The sequence below is a fragment of the Eptatretus burgeri genome, chromosome 1 (genome assembly GCF_056783735.1).
Source record: "Eptatretus burgeri isolate ZD-2024b chromosome 1, Ebu_testis_v1, whole genome shotgun sequence".
Taxonomy (NCBI): Eukaryota; Metazoa; Chordata; class Myxini; order Myxiniformes; family Myxinidae; genus Eptatretus; species Eptatretus burgeri.
The window spans coordinates 55,358,399-55,366,962 of NC_140961.1; the positions used below are offsets into that span (position 1 = coordinate 55,358,399).

Sequence of the window (8,564 nt, forward strand, 5' to 3'; positions counted from 1 at the left end):
AATGATGAAGAAAAGGAAAATTTCCCTGTTGATCTCTACAATTCATTAAATGATATTTTACAATAAATAAATGGATACAAAAGAAAGAGCAAGAAGATTTAAGGAACATCAAGAGTTGGTTTCAAAAGTTGTAAAACAACAGGAAGACATAAAGAAGAAACGCAGACAGAAACTAACGGGCGAAGAAGCATTTGAAAAAAAACAGGAGAAATTTTTTAAACCACTTTTAAAAACTTCCCAAGAAAAAATGAAAGATGTTTCCACAGTTCCCACAGTAGAATATACTCCTAGAAAGCTTCAAATGTTAAAAGATTTCAGTCAAATGACGGAGGAAGAATTAGAGCATTTAGGAGAATTAGAATATGATGATGAAGGTTTATTTCAACAACTGGAAGAGATTAATCAACCCCCTGATTATATTGTGAATGCTATTCAAAACAATGAATATTCAGCGGATTCAAAAACCAAAGCAGGACTCATTCCAACAGAACAACCAGCAATATTTCATCTTGTTCAAGAAAAGGTATTGATATTTAATGATGAATTAAGGTTCTTAAGTTCTGCTCAACCCCCTGTTAAACTAACTCCGAGATTAATGTTTCTTCTCACAAAAGATGGAAGACAAGGTTCAACTGTGAGGGATGAATCAAAGTATATTGATAAACCATTGGATATGGAAAATAATGATGATAGAGTATATATTGATTTGCTGAACACTCTAAATTATAAGGTTATTCTTTCTGGTAAAAGTAGGAAGAATGAGAAGGAGAAACACATTATTCAGGCTTTAAGTATCCTTGGTTCAGGTATTAGTTTTCTTCCAAATGACCCATCGCAATTAGTTAATAGACTGTTATTGTTGTTCGGCAGTAAGAAGGCTGGAAATAACAATTGTTTTAATGAAGCATCAGCCATTTTAGACCAGTTGATGAACATGAAAATAATTAATAAATCTCAATATAAAGACATTTTATCTCATATTAAATAAGATGAGAAGCACAATCCTGAGTTTTAATTTCACAACAAGCGACCACACATCTTCATTCCCATACCCACTACAACTTGACACAACAAAAGAATATGAGGCATCTTTATTGTCCATGGAGACTTATAATACCTTATTTAATATAACCGAGAAAAATGACAAGTTTAGTTATAATCCGGGAAGTGGATACAAAACGATAACAGTCTCACCCGGAGCATACGAGATTTCTCAAATATCTTCTGAAATTGCTCGTCTTATGAAAGAACAGGGTGATGAACCAAAAAATATTGTTATAAACATTCAAAAACATACTTCAAAATCAACGATTAAAGTTAAAAATAACTACAAGGTTGATTTCACAATTGATAATTCATTTAGAGAGTTATTAGGTTTCTCCTCAAAAAAGATTGAAACTAATGGGACGTTTTACAGTGATAATGTCATTCAAATATCCTCAGGAATAAATTCGGTGTTAATTCACTGTGATTTGATTGATGGTGCTTATAATGATGGATTAAAAACAAATACAATATTTTCATTCAGCGCATACTCAACCCCAATTGGTTATAAATTCAATATGGAGCCTAAAAATTTGGTTTATCTACCTGTGTCAGGAAAAACCATACACAGAGTAAATTTTAGGATAACCGACCAAGATAATCGTGTGATCTCTTTTAATGGAGAAGTTATATCCATCAGAATTCACCTACGTGAAGTTTTTCAATAAATAAATACGATGGTTATTGTGAGGAAGCACGAGTTGGGAAAATATAAAATAATTACAGGGGATGGGATGTTCCTTTCCCCGTACTACAAGGGTGAAGGTATGTATCTTGGTAGAGGATACTATAAACCTAAGAGACAAAGGGGTGTCGGACATCAATTTAGAGGAGATGGGATAATTGATACTCTCATGGGTATTGGTTCAACTATTCTTAAACATAAAGACCTAATTGGTTCAACTGCTTCTGCTGTGGGAAATGTAGCAGGTGCTGTAAAGAGTATAAAAGATGCTCAGAAAGAATCTCATAAATTACAAGCAATAAAAGAAATTAAGAAAGGTAAAACTCAGTTGTCCCCCAAGAACGACAGAAAATAATTCAAATACTTGGATCAGGGTTTCAAAAGTTTTAACATCTTTTTTCCTAAATAAATACAAGTATGGAAGCAATTGATAGTATCTATGATTTGGATGATACTATTATTATCTCAAACTCCACTAAAAAAGAAGATTACTTCAAGGTAAATGCAATAACTGGAACAGACTGGAATACAAATGGTACAAAAAGTTTTGAAATAAATAATCAACAAACCTATTTGAATCTCTCCGAAAGTTTCTTGTTGTGTAAATTTAAATTCACTAAGGCTGGGAATAACACAAACGCTACACTTGTAAATGATTTCTTCTGGAAAATGTTTGATAGTGTGCGATTGTATATTGGAACACAAGAAGTTGAAGCGGTTGATTATGTCTCTGCTGTATCTGAAATGATGAAATTTACACTCTATACATTCAGTGATAGAATGGGAAAGGGGTCTGTCGAAGGTTTTATTCCTGATATGTCAACGGGAACAAACACAGACCCTGGGTATACTCAAAGGAAAGGAATGTATAATGATGATACAAAAGCAGAAAATAGTTTTACTGTGGCAGTTCCTCTTAAAGGTATATTTGGATTTTGTGATTATGATAAAGTTCCGTATGGTCTTAAAATTAGATTTCAACTACAAAGGAATGATAATGAAAATAGATTGCTTTTTGGTGTTGGTAATGCTTTTGGTGATCAGAATAAATTTGTAATTGAGGAGATGAGTTGGTATATCAGTGAATATATTCCTAATCTTAAAACAGAAGAGATGTTGAATCGAAGACTTAACTCAAAAAAACCACTCAGTGTATCATACCTCAAAAGAAGATGTCAACACGTTAAACTCAATCAAACTACTTACACGTGGAATTTGGGTGTTCTGGAAGGAAAGCCATGATATCTGTGGATGATTTTTAAAAAGCCAGATGGTGATACTGCGACTGATAAGAATAATGCATTGAGTGATAATGCTAAGGTGAAACAACTTCGCGTTTCTCTAGATGGAACATTTTATCCACGAGATAGATTGGAAATTAATTGGGAAAAAAATGATTTTGCTGAAGCATACAAGTCTTACCAAAAGGTGTGTGAAAGTAATGGAAATAAAGAACCTATTTTAGATATGACAGCATTTAAAAGTTTGTATACAATCTATACTTTGACCTGAGCGCTCAAAAAGAAACTATAAAGTCTAATCGAGTGGATACTTCCCTATACATTGAAAGAGGAGAGAGTGAAGAAGTTGATACATATTGTTTGCTTTTGGAAGAAACAGAATTGCAGATTAATACAGATAATGGTGTGATGATTAGTCTCACATAATTTTTTGTTAAATAAATGAGTGGCAAAGTACCAACTGGGGTATATGTTAATCAAATCAATCTTCATAAACTATCATCTTGTGTTCAAAATCAAAAGCCTTGTACGATTAACGTTAATACAATTCAGAGAAAAGGAGCAGTAAGAATTGATGTTTTGCTCACAAGAGAACAGGTTAAAATCTTGAATGACACTGGCTCACTTAAAATTAAAATGACAAAACCAATGTTGAAAAAATATTCAATAAGAGAGACGAGTGGAGGATTTCTCCCATTTCTAATTCCTTTATTTGCTGGTTTAAGTGCGGTTGGAGCATTGACGGGTGGTATTTCAACAGCGGTCAAAACTGCCAACGAAAGGAAGGCTCAACTCCAGGCTCAAAAAGAATTGGAAAGACATAACAAAGAGTTGGAGAAACAAATTAGTGGAAGTGGTGTAATTGTAGATTTTGCTGAAAAACTTGAAGGTCTGCCTGATAAAGCGAGATTGTTAGTTGGAGATATGCTTTCTTCTATAGCACAAGCAGGTGTAAAATTAACGAAAAGAGGTAATGGATTATATCTTTCTAATAAATAAATGAGCATTGATGAGTGGTTGAAAGAATTTGGAAAGAATACAACATCAAATTTACAACTTGTCAAATATTGTAAGAAATTAAAAATTCATAATGTGGTTATTTGTATGAGAGATGAATTAACAAATGTGTCGAAACATACAAAGAATATTATTATGAACTTAGAAGATAATGATGGGAACGGTTCTCATTGGGTTTGTATTTTTAATAGTCAAGACAAATATTATTTTGATAGTTTTGGTCTTCCACCACCTGTTGAAGTCATAAAATTCTTACAGAATGGTGTTTATCAAACATTTCAAGTCCAAGAATTAAATTCCAAGTGTTGTGGTCAATTATGTCTATATGTGTTATTTCAACTCAACAAAAATAAAAAATTTTATGATATTATTTTTAATCTAATATAAATGACTTATGTTGGTAAAGATGGTTCTATCTTTGGTGTATCTCAAGAACTGGATATTGATTTATCAAATTATTATACAAAGGCACAGGCTGAACGATATAAATATAATATAAACAAAAATATTAACATGAAAAATGCTTATAAATTAAAAAATTATCCAAGCCCGACTGACGCGAATGACTTGGTGAGATTAAGCGATTTATCACAATATATATACTTAAATAAAACGGCTGTGTATTCTAAAGATACAGAAGTGTTGATATTATCTCCAGGTCATACAGAATTCACAGTTCGAATTAAAATAAATTTTTATAAAGAAGGGCGTATCGTTTGTATGAGAATAGAACAATGGGGGTATGATATGAATGATTTAGGGTATAATTGGTCATTTAAAATTAACCTCGAAGACCTGGAACAATTAAATCAGTCTCGTAAGGAAGAATATTATCCACTTGGTATCGAGAATGAGTTTTGTGGAGCCACGATTAGTAAACAACAAATAAAAGAATTTAATAAGGGTAAATATAATAATGGTTTTGCCCTTGTTTATCTCATGAAAACAGAAAAAACAGGATTATATATAATAAGTAAGGAAATACAAAATGATTTAACTATGGGAAGATGGGGAGGTGTTTCGTGCCATAATATTATTCTAACATATATTTCTAATACATAAATGACAGCAAGAAGGCTTCAAGAAAATTATCATTTCTGTGTCCAAGCATACCTTCAAGAAAAGGGTATTCGGTATTTTAATAAATATGTTCTACAACATAAGAATGAGGTATTTTCAATAAAAGATTGGCATTATGCTGATGTTGATAAACCAACAACTTTAGATTTAATTAGAATGTTAAATAATGAAAAAATTATAAGGTTAAGAAAAGGTAAGGCTCTTTTAGAAATTCAAAAGAAATTTTATTGGTATCCTGTTGTAAAAAAAATTATTTTGGATACAGGAATAACAAGAAATCCTGATGAATATATGTATAATATTCTATGGGGTGTAAACGATTCAAGTATAGTAAGGGATGAGGAAGGAGTTGAAGAAGAGAGGGAAGAGGAGGAAAAGGAGGAGGAGGAGAGAGAGAAGGAGGAAAGAGAGAAGAGAGAGAGGGAGGAAAGAGAGAGAATGAATAAATATCAAAATATGGAAACCAGTGAGATTCAAAAAAGAATAGAGGTATTAAAGAAATTAACTTATCTCACCAGGGAGGAATACAAAGAATTAAAAAGTCTATTTGCAATACTTTCGACAAGACTATCGACATCGAGAAGACATGTATTTTAATTCAAGTTTTTTCTTAAATAAATGGAGGAGAGAGTGAAGGCATTTCTAAGGATTCTTTATGTTTTAAAAATTAAGATTCAAATGTGCATGTTGGAAACTAAAAAGGTTTTTGCACTCTGCAGGAATTTTTCTCATAAATAAATGAGTTATTGTCTCAAATGTAAAAAGAAAACTAATACTAAAAATATTTCATATATTAAAAGTAAAAATAACAGGGTTATACAAAAAGGTATATGTTCGGTGTGTGGTTCAAAAAAATACCAATTTATCTCCAAACACAAACTCGGAGGAGATATACAAAAGTTTTTATCAGGAAGTAAATTTACAACTACTGGAATACCAGGGGAATTACATCTTCCAGGTTATTCTTTCTGTGGTCCAGGCACAAACTTAGATAAAAGATTAGATGAGGCAGACAATCCTAAATCCTGGAGTAAACCAATCAATAGAGTTGATGAAGTGTGCATGAGACACGATATTGATTATGGGAATACCACAACGTTGGAAGAAAAGCATGAAGCCGATAGAGAAATGTTGTATAATTTGTCTCTGATACAAAATCCAACCTTGAGAGAAAAAGTTGATAGGTTCATCGTGAAGAAGATGATTAGTGCTAAATTGAAACTTGGACTTGGAAATTCAAAAACTTATAGGCTCTAATGATGCCATTAAGACTGAAGAGCAATTAGCTGATGAATTACATAAACCAATATTCACAAAGTTTCAGAGAAGGAAAGTTTATTCCAAGGAAGTTGATTATATCTGGTCTGCTGATTTGATTGAACTCAATAATGATAAGGGGTACAAGTATGCTTTAACCGTTATTGATTTGAGGAGTAGATATGCGTGGGTTGTCCCTTTAAAAAACAAAACAGGTAATACTCTTATGTTAGCTTTTCAACAGATATTTAATAAAAGTAAGAGAAAACCTAAGAAATTGTGGACTGATGAGGGTAGAGAGTTTTATAACAAGACATTTATGAATTTTCTAAAAAATAACAGTATTACATTATACAGTACCTTTAATGAAGGGAAGGCAGTTGTTGTTGAACGTTTTAATCGTACCTTAAAAGAGAGACTATATAAAAAATTCACACAACTCGGTTCACAACAATGGTTATCTTTTATTCAGGATATTGTGGATAAGTATAATGACACGATTCACACGTCAACGAATATGAAGCCATCAGAAACATTTACAAAATTAAAATATGAAAAAGAGATTAATGTCAGAAAACCTAAGTTCAAAGTTGGTGATATCGTAAGAATATATAGGTGGAAATCTCATTTTGAAAAGGGTTTTACTGAACGATGGACGAAAGAACTTTTTAAAATTGTTGATGTAATAGATACAGTTCCTTGGACTTATAAAATATATGATTTGGAAGGGGAAGAGATTTTAGGTTCATTTTATTCACAGGAATTACAAAAGACAAAACTAAGCAGATAATACACCGTTGTGGACACTCGAGGGTCAAGTCCGAGGTGTATAACAGTATATAATGTGTGTCAAGGGGTGGACGTTCTTAGATCTGTGAACCCCAAACACAGAATCCTCAACTGAATAGTCAAGGCTTAACTTTTGTTTGTGTGTGTGTGTGTGTGTGTGCAATGGGAGCAATAGGTTGGCGCTTCACTCCCTCCTACTATACACCGTTGTGGACACTCGAGGGCCAAGTCCGAGGTGTATAACAGTATATAATGTGTGTCAAGGGGTGGACGTTCTTAGATCTGTGAACCCCAAACACAGAATCCTCAACTGAATAGTCAAGGCTTAACTTTTGTTTGTTGATGTGTATGTGTGTGTGTGTCCCAACCCTCACATTCAAAATCTCAACCCCAACCCTCACATTCAAAATCTCAACCCCAACTCAATCCTCGCCCAACACAATGTCTTTTTCAAAATGAGATTTCCACCTATATATATATATTTTTACGTTTTTTTTTCTTCTTCCAATTCTGTCTTTTAAGGCTTTCAGGTTTGATGACGTAGAAAGGGGGAGTAAGCCTGCACTTTCTTCCCAGAACTTTCTTGATCTTGCTCCCATCAAGCACCATCCGACAAAGAACTACATCGATAGGTTTAGATCCCAAAGAGTGATAGCAACTCCAAAAGTCTCCAAAATATAAATAAATAAAATAATAATAATAATAAATAAATAAATAAATAAATAAAAGCCCCCAAAAAAGTTTCAAGTGTCCAACATAAACCCAACTTTCCAAGTCTTCAAGGTATAACCACATTCCCGTTGAGTTTCCAAGATATGTATCACATTGTGAGTTATCAATCCAGAACCCACATTTCAAGTATTCAAAGTAAAACCAACTTACAAAGTCTCTTAAGGATAACTTATTTACTGATTTTTTCAAAATTTGTGAGTCTCCAAGGTAGGACCCATATTTAGAACCATCTTGGCAGAACCCTTTTCCTGAGTCTCCAAGGTAGTTATTTAAACCATCAAGGCAGAACTCATTTACTGATTTTTTTAAAATTTGTGAGTCTCCAAGGTAGGCCCCATATTTAGAACCATCTTGGCAGAACCCTTTTCCTGAGTCTCCAAGGTAGTTATTTAAACCATCAAGGCAGAACTCATTTACTGATTTTTTAAAATTTGTGAGTCTCCAAGGTAGGCCCCATATTTAGAACCATCTTGGCAGAACCCTTTTCCTGAGTCTCCAAGGTAGTTATTTAAACCATCAAGGCAGAACTCATTTACTGATTTTTTCAAAATTTGTGAGTCTCCAAGGTAAAACTTGTATTCTGGCTCATCAACGTATAACTTGTTCAGTGGGTATTGTCTTGATAACTCACAATGAGTACTATTGCTGTAAAACTCTTTTTCAGGATTTTGCTGGTCTCCAAGGTATAACTCTTTGGTTGGGTCATCAAGGACGAACTC

General features: G+C 33.0%; 1 long non-coding RNA gene across 1 annotated transcript in view; it reads right to left on the minus strand.

The window, feature by feature from the left end:
• Window positions 1-8,498: 8,498 nt before the first annotated feature.
• The window catches only part of LOC147034524 (uncharacterized), a 930-nt gene continuing 864 nt past the window's right edge, over window positions 8,499-8,564 (minus strand). Inside the window, exon 2 of the long non-coding RNA XR_015059180.1 lies at window positions 8,499-8,564. This exon is cut by the window's right edge and continues 105 nt beyond it. This is a non-coding gene — a long non-coding RNA (uncharacterized LOC147034524).